This window comes from Ambystoma mexicanum, chromosome 10 (assembly GCF_040938575.1).
Source record: "Ambystoma mexicanum isolate Mex_15411 chromosome 10, UKY_AmexF1_1, whole genome shotgun sequence".
Taxonomy (NCBI): Eukaryota; Metazoa; Chordata; class Amphibia; order Caudata; family Ambystomatidae; genus Ambystoma; species Ambystoma mexicanum.
Genome location: NC_090932.1, coordinates 1020322269 through 1020335714, shown reverse-complemented (window position 1 = coordinate 1020335714; position 13446 = coordinate 1020322269). Strand labels below are relative to the sequence as shown.

General features: G+C 50.3%; 1 protein-coding gene across 3 annotated transcripts in view; it reads left to right on the top strand.

The window, feature by feature from the left end:
* The window catches only part of DVL3 (dishevelled segment polarity protein 3), a 1011569-nt gene that overhangs the window by 569663 nt on the left and 428460 nt on the right, over window positions 1-13446 (top strand). The window lies entirely within an intron of this gene.

The window sequence follows — 13446 nt, the reverse complement described above, 5'->3', positions numbered from 1 at the left end:
CCTGTAGTAGTCAGAGGGCACCAGGCAGCCTGTCACTGAGGCATAGGAAGGTGTTCGCAGGGGTGGGGGCGAGTGAAGGAGAAAAGGAGGGTCTTGAGTAGCTTATGGAACTTAAGGAGATCTAGTTCGGGCATTAGAGGGGCATGGAGACCATTCCAAAGGGAGGCTCCTGTGCAGGAGAGACTCCTCCCCCACTCTTTGCTTAGAGAAGCATCTGATTCGCAGAGAGTTGGAGCTAGCAGACCGAAGGGCTCTAGCAGGGAGTTATTTAGCGAGAGAGAGTTGGATGTAGTGGGGTCCAATGCCCCAGAAGGCCTTGTGGATGATGCACAGGGTCTTGCATTTGATCCTAGCAGCAACCAGGAGCCAGTGGAGAGAAATGAGGACTGCACAGATGGCGTCCCTGGGCTTGAGACCAAGAATAAGTCCAATTTTGGATTAGTGTAAGGGGAGGGAAGGGAGGTTGAAGGAAGATTGAGGAAGAGGCTGTGACAGTAGTCAAGTCTATAGAGGACCAGAGCTCTGGAGACATTGAGTTTCTGGGAGAAGGTGAGGAAAGGGAGAATACCTCTGAGGTGGTTCAGCTGATAGTGGGCCTTCTTGGCAAGGTCCTCGATGTGAGGAAAGGAGGAGAGAGGAATAAAATATGTCACCAAGGTTTCTTGCCTCGCAGGAAGGTGAGGGGAGGAGGCCCATAGAGGGCAGCAGCCGGAGAGAGAGAGAGAGAGAGAGAGAGAGAGGGAGGGAGGGAGGGATAAAGGGAGGGAGGGAGGTGGGGTACCAATGAAAAGGATTTCAGTCTTACTGGCATTAAGGCAGAGATCATTGGCAGCACACCATGACTGAATGGCAGTCAGTCAGGAATGAAATGGGAGGGAACCTTGAAGGAGAGCTGTGTCGTATGCATAACACTGGAAGTGAGGAGAGGAGGCAGAGATCAAGGGGTCAAGGTAGATATTGAAAAGCCATGGCGAGAGGATAAAGCCTTGAGGGACTCTGCAGGTGGAGAGTGTGATGGGGGAGAGAAAAGAGCCCACATGAACCATGGAAAGTCATTTGGAGAGGAAGGAGGCCAGCCAGTCTAGTGCTAGGCCCGTGATGCTAAGGGTCTTGGAGCTGATTTGTAAGGGTGGCATGATTGACTGTGTCGGAGGCAGAGGAAAGATCCAGGAGGATAAGAATGGAAAGCAGGTTAGAGTCAAGATTAGAGAGTAAGTCTTCACGATGTTCAGTAGAGCAGTTTGTGCCTATGGCTGCTCTGAAGCCAGACTGATAGTTGTGGAGACTGCCGACAGATTCAGTATGCTGGGTCAGTTGGGAGGTGGCAAGCTTCTCCAAGAGTTTGCCCAGGAAGGGGGTAATGGAGATATGGCAATAGTTAGCAGGGCCGGAAGGGTCAGAAGAGGGTTTTTCAAGGAGGAGATGCACATTGCTTGAGGGAAGGAGCCGGTGGCAAAGAGTGGTTACAGAAATCCGCCAGAGAAGACACAAGGGGGGCAGTGTTGTCCTTGATGGTTCTAGAGGGGCAGGGGAGCACCTGTTTGGAGGAGACTTTCATAGAGATGACTAGTCTAGAGACCAAGTAGGGAAAGTGAGAGGGGATTCGAGGGAGGAATGACAGCTGAGGAGAGAGAGGACAGAATGTCCTGGGTTTTGGAAAGGAAGTGGGAGGCCAGAGAGCTACAGAGGGTCAGGGGTGGCAGGGGAGATGTGGAGACTGCAGAAGGATTGGTGAATTCCTTGCAGATTTGAAACAGTTTGCCAGAGTTGTTAGTGGCCCTAGAGATGAGGGCTTGGAGGTGAGCCCTCTTCTTCGAGCAAATGGAGAGTCTGTATTGCCTTTGGAGCAGGTGACAGGCCAGTTTGTCAGAGGATGCGTCTGATGCCCACCACTTCTGCTCAGCCACTCTGCACTTGTGTTTCTGAAAGGCTAGGACGGAGTCATAGCATGTGTTGCGCTTGGAGGCAGCCTTCATTTGGATCCTCATGACAGGGGCACGGATATCCAGAATGTTGGTGATAGAAAGGTGAAGATTTGCAAGGGCACAGTCAGCGTGGGAGTTAGTGGCTGGAGTGGGAATGAAGGTGGCAGCAAAGGCAGCAACTGACACTCGCTTCATCTGTCGAATGACTGAGGACACAGGCAGTGCAGGCAGAGGCTTAGCAGGAGACCTAAGAGATCCAGATGAGAAGAAAGGAGGGAATGTTCAGACCAGGAGAGAGGTGTAGTGAGAAGGTTGGAGATGGGCATGTCAGAAAAGATGAGAGCATTCAGGGTATGTCCAGCAGAGTGGGTCGGTCCGGAGGGATGAATGGTGAGGGAAAGAAAGTCAAAGAGGTTGTGAAAGAGTCCAGTGGCCACCTCAGAAGTCAAGTTGAATAGTGAGGTGCACAAGGAGGAGAGGTTTAAAGGTAGAGGCAAGAAGGGAAGTAGTGAAGTCAGAACACTCGGAGAGGAAGAGGGCGACCAGACCAGGGGGCCCTGCAAATGAGGCATTCAAAGGGGGAGTAGGACTGAGTGGAAGTGATGGCGGCAGGGATGCAGTCAGGGAAGATCAAGGCCACTCGGCCTCCAGACTGGTTAGGCATGGGCTTGTAGAGGATCTTGTAACCCTCAGGCAGGAGTGTGTCAAAAGCAGTGACATAGCTGGCAGTGAACCACGTCTCAGTGAGGGCGAGAATGTCAAGGTCAAAGTCTTAGAGAAGGAGACAGATATCTGAAACATGTTTGATGGCAAAGCGTGAGTTGATGGATCTGGTTACCACCTTTGGAGGTCTTTTGAGGGGGGGTACAGGGACTTTGTACGCCCAGCAGAGGTGCAGAAGGGGAAGAGAAGATGGTCCGGGAGGGGCTTTAAAAGCTCTGTCACCAGGGTTTCCCCTGAGGTGCCTTCTAGGCCTAAGAAATGTACTGGAGTTTTCTCAAAGGGCCTCCGTAAGGGGCCTACTCACACCGGATTGCAATCCGAGGTCCCCCCTGTGGAGGTTATTCAACGGCCCAGTTCTACTGAGGTGGTGGGTACTGGAGCTTGCTTCGAGGTCTCCTTGTCTGGAGCTTCCCAAACAGACACCGGGGCGCACCCCAAGGCCTCTATTGAGGTTTTCTGTACCGAACCAAGGTTCGAGGCCCCTGGTGAGGGAGCTGTTACCGGACTCGAGTCCAAGGTTCCTCTATTGGAGGCTAAGGTGACCCACAGAACTGAGAGTCCTATTAAGGTATTGTCGGTGAGGTGGGTTCCTAATCGGTGTTGCTCTAGTGGGGAGACCAGTTCTGTTGTGGGGGGCACAGAGTGAGGTCGCTGACTATAATTTCTCTGTTACCGTTAACAAAGTTCCTCTTTCAGAGGCTAATTTGGCTACTAGTATGTCTCAGAAACATCCTAGGCCACACAGTACCGGCTCTGCCGAGGTTCCTTGTATCAAGGCTAAAGTCAAGACCCCTGACCGGTCTGTGGAGATCCCTGCCTCACTCACACATGTGACACAGTTCTACTCAGGCATTGACTCTGAGCGTGAACTCTGACAGCCATTTTGGACTCTTCCCTTACACCTACGCCATTGGCGTTGGGTGCTGGGTGCATCTTTATGGGTGAACAGCGTTTTTCTGGTGCACCGTTTCGTCCAGTTTGACTGGAACGCTCGGATGCCATTACATCACTGTCTCGCTCCCTGCGGCGTCTATGCCATTTGATCTACATCAACCAGGCTGGTGAGGGCACCTCTTGGTAACCTTCTCCTTTGCGGCCATAGAGCTATTCCGTTCATGAGAGGCTTCCTCCTGCCACAATGTCTAAGCCTTCGGCAGAGGATGCCTTCTTTGGAAAATTTCAGAAGGTAATGCATTCCGACCCCATGAAGGAATATTTCAGAGGTCTTTTTAAGGAAATCTGCCCCCCAGGGCCCGGTTCCGTTCCGACGGTTCCCGTCACAGCACCGGTTGTTCCGGCAGCTGTCCCACCTCTACCAGTTGGCCCACCTCCAGCCCTTCCGCCTCCGCCGCCCTTGTCTCCATTAGACAAGTCTTCGGCGGAGCCAGACGTGACCCGGCTTCAGAGGCCAAAAGGGTTCTCCACTGCCTAGACGTTAGAAGAGCCCTTAAGTTTTATCTGGACAGAACATCTGAGCTCACGAACTCCTCGCAGCTTTTTGTGACCTTCCAAAATCTGCCAGGAAAGCCGGCATCGAAAGCGAACATCTCCTGGTGGATCGCTGCCTGTATTTCTGAGGCGTATACCATTCAGGGTCTTCGGGCCCCAAAGGGAATTCATGCTGATCTTGTGCGGGGCAAGGCAGCTGCCGTTGCCTTCCAAAAATATGTTCCCTGGGAGACCATCGCGAAAGTGGCTACGTGGGCCTCCCCATCGGCTTTTTGTAAGCATTACTGTCTGGACCTGAGCTCCAGGGCTGATGCTCAGTTCGGTCAAACTGTGCTTAAGAACCTGTTTCAGTGAGGAGTTTCCATCCACTCGTAATTCCTGTGAGGAGTGCTTGGGAATCTCCCATAAGTATGGAGGAAAGGGGACGTAGGAGTATAATAAAGTTACTCACCGTAGAGATTACCTTATTCCTAGTCCATAGTCCCCTTTCCTCAATACGCCCGCCGTCCCCTCTAAAAAGGTTCCTCTATTATTGCTTAAAGGTCATAGACCTGGAGATAGAAAAGGACTAATTGGCGATGCGCTGGGCGGGGCTAAGGAGGGCAGGGTTACGGCTGTGTGCGGTACCCCGCATAAAAAGAGAAGGATACATTTTTGAAAAATGGGATGATTTTTACAAAGTGCTGCAGTCCCGTCTCACAGGGCGGAGGAATGTCCCATAAGTATGGAGGAAAGGGGACTATGAGTAACTTTATTAATCTCTGCAACGGTCTCTCAACCTGCTGAGCTACCCTGGTAGCCTTCTACTGTAGAGCGTGTCTATGGCTCCCTTAATGTACTAAAAATCACTTCATTACCAACAGTATTTTGGGTGCACTGCTGCCATGGAACTGATTTAAAGTGGAATTGATGTACAGTGTGGAGCGTGTGAAGAAGCAGCACGTAAGAATTTGCACCATTTTAAAACTATTATTTTGAACATTTCCTTTGAGCGGACTTAAACTGCCGGCTCTGCCTCCTCGGAAACTCTGCCACCTTTAAATTTTTTCCATTTCCACCACTGGGAACAGGCAAGCCTTTTATTTTATTTTTTTTTTGGGTGAGGGGGAAATTAAGTGAGTTTTTATAGTTTTTAACCTGTTTCTGTAATGCTTTTTTAATGCTCCCAGGTGCTTGTGGGCTTTTGTTTTTTGTTTCACGTTTGCAGATTTTCTGATGTCCACAAACCCAAACAAGCTTGTGAATCTGAATCCGGTTCCGTGAACCTATTGTGCGCCTAAACATTGACCCTGCTGGTGTTGGTGAGCCTAGAAGCCCTGGGAAACTGTATGCCGGTCCAAGGACAAACCGACCTCACCACATTTTGCATGTATGCAACACAAGGGACATGCTTCACTTGTCTTTAGTGTCTGTCATTTCTATGAACGTTTAACATCAATGACTGACAGAAGTGGTGCGTTCATCCAGGAGTATGCAACATAAATATTTGTTTCACTTATCGTAGACTTGAGCTGGCAACGTGAACCACATCTACCACCATGCAACATTAAGGACTTGTATCAGTTATTTTAGAGTTGAAATGTGAATTATGACCATCTAATAGCATTCAGTATGAATAGTGCATATTTGTTTCAGTTCTGTGACTTTAAACTGGCCCTTGAGAACACATCTACCAGCCTGCTGTTTGAATAGCACTTCTCTGTTTAAGTTCCCTGCATTTAAGATGTCGCTTAAGATGACAGGATGCACCTAATTTCTCACCACTCTCCTCCTTTTCCTCCTCTTATCTCTAGTTTGTCGCATGTCCTCTCCTCACCTTGGCCCTCTTTTCTCCCTTATTTATTTATTGGATATTTGTAAGGCGCCTACACAACAAATGGTGTTTCAAGGTGCCATGCCAAATAGAAGGGGAGGGGAGAGCAAGGGAGAACAATGCAATAAGTGTCCTGCTAGGCCTTGTGACATTTGGATCGTGCAAGTGCAGAACCGGAACTGCAAGGAAGGAGAGGGATGGGAATGGAGAGGGTGGTGGGTGCCGGTCTGCGCAAAACATAGTGATCAGGTGGGAAAGGGGAGAAGTGCAGGTGCTAAGGGGAGGCCAGAGGGCTAGTGCCAGGGATTGCAGGAAGTGCAGTGAAGGATCGGGGGGGCTGACCTGGGTGAGGGGAGGGCCTGGAACCCTGTAGTAGTCAGAGGGCACCAGGCAGCCTGTCACTGAGGCATAGGAAGGTGTTCGCAGGGGTGGGGGCGAGTGAAGGAGAAAAGGAGGGTCTTGAGTAGCTTATGGAACTTAAGGAGATCTAGTTCGGGCATTAGAGGGGCATGGAGACCATTCCAAAGGGAGGCTCCTGTGCAGGAGAGACTCCTCCCCCACTCTTTGCTTAGAGAAGCATCTGATTCGCAGAGAGTTGGAGCTAGCAGACCGAAGGGCTCTAGCAGGGAGTTATTTAGCGAGAGAGAGTTGGATGTAGTGGGGTCCAATGCCCCAGAAGGCCTTGTGGATGATGCACAGGGTCTTGCATTTGATCCTAGCAGCAACCAGGAGCCAGTGGAGAGAAATGAGGACTGCACAGATGGCGTCCCTGGGCTTGAGACCAAGAATAAGTCCAATTTTGGATTAGTGTAAGGGGAGGGAAGGGAGGTTGAAGGAAGATTGAGGAAGAGGCTGTGACAGTAGTCAAGTCTATAGAGGACCAGAGCTCTGGAGACATTGAGTTTCTGGGAGAAGGTGAGGAAAGGGAGAATACCTCTGAGGTGGTTCAGCTGATAGTGGGCCTTCTTGGCAAGGTCCTCGATGTGAGGAAAGGAGGAGAGAGGAATAAAATATGTCACCAAGGTTTCTTGCCTCGCAGGAAGGTGAGGGGAGGAGGCCCATAGAGGGCAGCAGCCGGAGAGAGAGAGAGAGAGAGAGAGGGAGGGAGGGAGGGATAAAGGGAGGGAGGGAGGTGGGGTACCAATGAAAAGGATTTCAGTCTTACTGGCATTAAGGCAGAGATCATTGGCAGCACACCATGACTGAATGGCAGTCAGTCAGGAATGAAATGGGAGGGAACCTTGAAGGAGAGCTGTGTCGTATGCATAACACTGGAAGTGAGGAGAGGAGGCAGAGATCAAGGGGTCAAGGTAGATATTGAAAAGCCATGGCGAGAGGATAAAGCCTTGAGGGACTCTGCAGGTGGAGAGTGTGATGGGGGAGAGAAAAGAGCCCACATGAACCATGGAAAGTCATTTGGAGAGGAAGGAGGCCAGCCAGTCTAGTGCTAGGCCCGTGATGCTAAGGGTCTTGGAGCTGATTTGTAAGGGTGGCATGATTGACTGTGTCGGAGGCAGAGGAAAGATCCAGGAGGATAAGAATGGAAAGCAGGTTAGAGTCAAGATTAGAGAGTAAGTCTTCACGATGTTCAGTAGAGCAGTTTGTGCCTATGGCTGCTCTGAAGCCAGACTGATAGTTGTGGAGACTGCCGACAGATTCAGTATGCTGGGTCAGTTGGGAGGTGGCAAGCTTCTCCAAGAGTTTGCCCAGGAAGGGGGTAATGGAGATATGGCAATAGTTAGCAGGGCCGGAAGGGTCAGAAGAGGGTTTTTCAAGGAGGAGATGCACATTGCTTGAGGGAAGGAGCCGGTGGCAAAGAGTGGTTACAGAAATCCGCCAGAGAAGACACAAGGGGGGCAGTGTTGTCCTTGATGGTTCTAGAGGGGCAGGGGAGCACCTGTTTGGAGGAGACTTTCATAGAGATGACTAGTCTAGAGACCAAGTAGGGAAAGTGAGAGGGGATTCGAGGGAGGAATGACAGCTGAGGAGAGAGAGGACAGAATGTCCTGGGTTTTGGAAAGGAAGTGGGAGGCCAGAGAGCTACAGAGGGTCAGGGGTGGCAGGGGAGATGTGGAGACTGCAGAAGGATTGGTGAATTCCTTGCAGATTTGAAACAGTTTGCCAGAGTTGTTAGTGGCCCTAGAGATGAGGGCTTGGAGGTGAGCCCTCTTCTTCGAGCAAATGGAGAGTCTGTATTGCCTTTGGAGCAGGTGACAGGCCAGTTTGTCAGAGGATGCGTCTGATGCCCACCACTTCTGCTCAGCCACTCTGCACTTGTGTTTCTGAAAGGCTAGGACGGAGTCATAGCATGTGTTGCGCTTGGAGGCAGCCTTCATTTGGATCCTCATGACAGGGGCACGGATATCCAGAATGTTGGTGATAGAAAGGTGAAGATTTGCAAGGGCACAGTCAGCGTGGGAGTTAGTGGCTGGAGTGGGAATGAAGGTGGCAGCAAAGGCAGCAACTGACACTCGCTTCATCTGTCGAATGACTGAGGACACAGGCAGTGCAGGCAGAGGCTTAGCAGGAGACCTAAGAGATCCAGATGAGAAGAAAGGAGGGAATGTTCAGACCAGGAGAGAGGTGTAGTGAGAAGGTTGGAGATGGGCATGTCAGAAAAGATGAGAGCATTCAGGGTATGTCCAGCAGAGTGGGTCGGTCCGGAGGGATGAATGGTGAGGGAAAGAAAGTCAAAGAGGTTGTGAAAGAGTCCAGTGGCCACCTCAGAAGTCAAGTTGAATAGTGAGGTGCACAAGGAGGAGAGGTTTAAAGGTAGAGGCAAGAAGGGAAGTAGTGAAGTCAGAACACTCGGAGAGGAAGAGGGCGACCAGACCAGGGGGCCCTGCAAATGAGGCATTCAAAGGGGGAGTAGGACTGAGTGGAAGTGATGGCGGCAGGGATGCAGTCAGGGAAGATCAAGGCCACTCGGCCTCCAGACTGGTTAGGCATGGGCTTGTAGAGGATCTTGTAACCCTCAGGCAGGAGTGTGTCAAAAGCAGTGACATAGCTGGCAGTGAACCACGTCTCAGTGAGGGCGAGAATGTCAAGGTCAAAGTCTTAGAGAAGGAGACAGATATCTGAAACATGTTTGATGGCAAAGCGTGAGTTGATGGATCTGGTTACCACCTTTGGAGGTCTTTTGAGGGGGGGTACAGGGACTTTGTACGCCCAGCAGAGGTGCAGAAGGGGAAGAGAAGATGGCTGCCAGAGGGGTGGCAGGAGAAGGGAGAAAGTTGATGAGAAATGGAGGATGCCTAGCAAAAAGGTTTGGCTGAGAGCCCTGGGCCATGACAGTGCCAAAGCGATAGACATTAATGATGCACCTGGAGGATGAGAAGTTCGCCAACAGTACCTCCCATCTGGCGCCTCCATTAATGGGAGATGAGGAGAAAGGAGAGAGGACAGATACCATATGTGGAGTCCATAGGTCCGGGGAGTGAGCGACAAAGAGGATGTCAGTGACAGTCTGCCTGGAAGCAATGTTGACGTAGGTGTCAGCAATGGACAGGCGTCGAATCGAGACCAGGAGATCCTTTTTGAACTTTTTCCTTCCAGACTTAGGTTAGGTGATAGAGTAGCATGTAGAGTAAATGGGTTAGATGGAGAGCACCATGGATGGGCGGAGGGAGAGAACAGAGGGATGGAAAGAGGGCAGAGAGAACGGAGAACTGCACAAGCCCAATTAATTCACCAGGTGGCCTAGCAGCAGAACAGGTGAGGATAGACGGGAGCAGACGGTGTCTTTTTCGGACTCTTCATGGCCGCACAGCCAGTCAGGCCCTCCTTCCAATGGGACAGATGCACGGATGCAGCTGGTGAAGGCCTTGGGATCTTAAGTCAATGATGCCTTCAGGTAGATGGAATTCCTCTCCCGAGAAACCTCTCCGGTGAAGGCCTTATGGAGGAGACAGTGATTTGTCAGTGATTGCCAACTGCACACAGTACGTTAAAAAACTTTGTTTGAGCACAAGGTTCTCCTAGCAGGCCCCACTCTGTTTCACTCGGAGCAACAGGGAACGAGGAGTCGGAACCCACAGGTTTTCAGGGTATGTAGGTGCAAGTAGGGGGCGCTGGAAACATTCACTCCACGGGCTCAGTTCCACACCAACGCGGGGGGGGCAGACCACACACACATCTCCTTAGCACCCAGAACCCCCAAAACCAAGCCAGGCTCAGCACACCTGGCCAGGGAGCGCTAGTGGGGGAGGGCCCCCTCCGTCAGGGAAACAGCAGTGAACAGTTAGGCCACGAAAGAGAGGAATATACCAGGAACAACCAGTGGGGCAAGCAGCCACCCAGTCGGCCAGATAACGATTTAAACCAGTGGGGTCGGGCACCTGTAGCAAGAAAACAAGAGGTGGAGAAAGCAGGAGAACTCTGTTAAGGTCATCAGGGGTTCAGGGGGTGCCAGCAGGGTGTGGGAGGGCCTGCCAGATCAACAATTAGGTACCTCCTCTGCCAGGTGTTACAGTGAGCAAAACCGACACTCGGCGCAGTCGGGGATAGGAGGTGGGACAGGTATTAATCAAAGGTGAGATACGGCCCTGCAGAAGCCCAAAAGTGAAACCCTGTTCTTTATTGCTCAAAAATACTAGTGCTGCGAGATCAATGAATAAATGCCACCATCACGTTGCGGAATGGGTTGAATGCAGCAGCAAAAGGAAAAGCAAGAGCAGGTATGACATATGATGTGGCATTTATAACGTGCCTATACACAAGTGTTTCTAGGTGCAACAAGACAAGGAAGGGGAAACAAAGGGAGAAAAAAAACAATCTTACTAGGCCTTGTCATTCAGGTAATGCAAGTGTGGGAAGAGGGAAAGGGAGTACCTGGGGGCAGGGGAAGTGCAGTTAACTCACAAGTGCAGCCAGCAGGTGGCTCATAAGTGCAGAGAGAAGGGACTGTACGGTTGCAGAAACAGACCCTTAAGTGCTGGGTAGCCTGGAGTTAGTGCCAGGGCAACTGGACATGCAGGAGCCTGGGCCCAAGTTCAGAGGGTGGCGAGGTAACCAGTGCTTGGATCAGTCAGGTGCATCAGCAGGGAAGAGGAAGAGAGAAAGTGGAAGCCAAAAGAAAGGCCTTGAGTTGCTTCCGGAATAGGTGGTTCTGCTTCGGTTTGAGAGAGGCAGGGAGGCTGTTCCAGAGGGAGGCCCCAGCCTGGGTAAGATGAGGCCCAGCAGAAGGCCAAAGTGGATCACACTTCTTTGTTGCTCAGCAATACTGTTGCAGTGAGCTCAAAGGAGAAGTGCCGCCATCACGTTGCGTAACAGGTTGAATGCTACAGCAACAGGAAGACCAGAGCCAGGAGGGTGCTGAAATGGTCGAGATGAGGCCCAGTAGAAGGAAAAGGGAATCACCCCTTCTTTGTTGCACAACAGACTAGTGCAGGGAGATTAAAGGAGTCGTGCCGCCATCACGTTGAAGAACAGATTGAAAGCTGCAGCACAAGGAAAGGCAGGACACGCTGGTGAACAAGAATGAAAAAAACGGATGCGATACATGCAATGCGAAGTGTATATGTATTGCGGGCCTTACTTGAGAAAGTTGAGTACAGATGCCTCATTGATCGTAATGTGATCCCATTGAACGGTCGTCGGTGCACTGGTTTAGTACCAGGGGCAAACAATGAGGACCAAAAACGGATCCAGGAGCAGAGGCCTGAATAAGGCAACCCATCGCTAATCTTCCAAATGACCAAACACACACTGCGTGCGCCGTGCGGCAATAGTAATGGGTGAAATACTCGCAGGCCTGGAGCATAGATGCAGAGTGCCCACAACACCATACACTCTCTCCCCGCTCTGTGTGCTCCATGCTGGATGTAGATCTTCTAGTGCTGGGCTGTGCCTCCGGCGATAGTAATGAATGAAGGACTTCCAGGCTGGGAGCACAGAGTTCCTGCAACACCAAACACTCTCTCCACCTTTCCTTTCTGGTGTCGCATTCCCACACAGCTAGTTAGCAACTTCCGTGTGGCTCAGCCTGGCTCAAACGGCTTTTGATCTTCATGCAGTTAAGATCCAAACTTTGGTATGACTAGTCTCCAACTTGCAAGAAGATACTTTTCCGTCTTTCCCTGCCATTCCCGTGCACTCAACATTCTCGAGGTCCGCTCAGTGTTCATAGCTCTCAAACTTTTGTGTCACCAAGGTGGGTGAAAAAAACAGATTTATTTATTCATGTTTTGGGTCGGTGAGAGCCCGTTGAAGTGAAGGGGGTTTGGGGGTGAATCTGCTAATTTCCAAGCAGGTGGCACCCATCCTAAATGGGCAAGTTGAGAACTATGGGTGTTCCTTCTCTCTGCTGTAGCTCTATAGACCTCTTGCCTTTCAGGACTTAGTTTCCAATCAGCATTCCTGACACTTTGAATGCGGATGAACTCTCTGATCGCTCATGTGTCTCTATTTGGCATACTGACGGCTCTTTGGACTCTGTCCAATGGTCATAAGCATTGAAGAAAGGCTCTGCCTCCATTTTAGCTGTCTCGGTGGTGTTGGTGCGCCACATATACCTCCCTTCCTCTGGGATGACTTATAAGGCAAGGTTATTATTGTAAAGCACAGTGGTTCTCCCACGCCTTCCCCATATCCTCTTTCGCCGTTACAGAGCACAATGAAATCCTCTGGGTCCGTGGACCACAGAGACCCTTTGTGCCATTGGCACCTAGAGGGTCTTCAGAGCAGGCCTTGATGTCGGAGAAGTACGTCATTATCTGGAAGTCCTTCAACACCGAGAGATCACGCAATGCAGATCCCTCCATTACTTAATCATTGCCCAGTGCTGAGATCTTGCCCTACACAGAAGATCATGATGATTTTGAGGATTTCTCCCATTATGTGTAGGATGCTTTTCACAATCTGGATGGTGCGTCGACATATTCCTGGCAAGTTTGAGAATGTGCTCTGCTTTCCATGTGCCTCCTTTTGTCAAATTGTAACCAAGATTAAGAGAGACACAGTGCATGCAGAGTTGTCACGCGGTGCAAGAGACAGCAGCCACTGTTTGTCTACATATACATAAATCTGTTTACTGTATATGGCCTAATTTCATGTTTAAATATGACAAAGGGGGGAATATGGGCATGAGTGCGGGAGTGGAATGTAAGTAGATTTGGAGGTGTGATGCACAGCACAGGTATGGGAGGTGATGAGTGGATTGTAGAATGGTCATGTGAAGTGTTATACAGTGTATCGATTTTGTTTAGTAATTTGTCATTTGTATTGTATTTTTACAGCATTTCTATTGCATTTGTACAATTTTCACTAGACTAAAACCATCTGAGCTTTAATTAAGTGGATTTAGTCCAATCTTTGAATCATATGACTACATCTCATGTGTTACATTTTCTTCTGTGTATTGACAGATTCTGTTGCCTTCCGACATGGAATGTTCCTCCTCATGCTCTTTTTATTGGACTCATTTCTTGGAATACAGATACATTTACGACCTGTCAAAGCTTTTATGTTTTCTGGGCCCATTTAAATACATCCCCTTTTTGAAACCGTGTTCCTCCCCTTCGCCTTGAATGCAAAGTT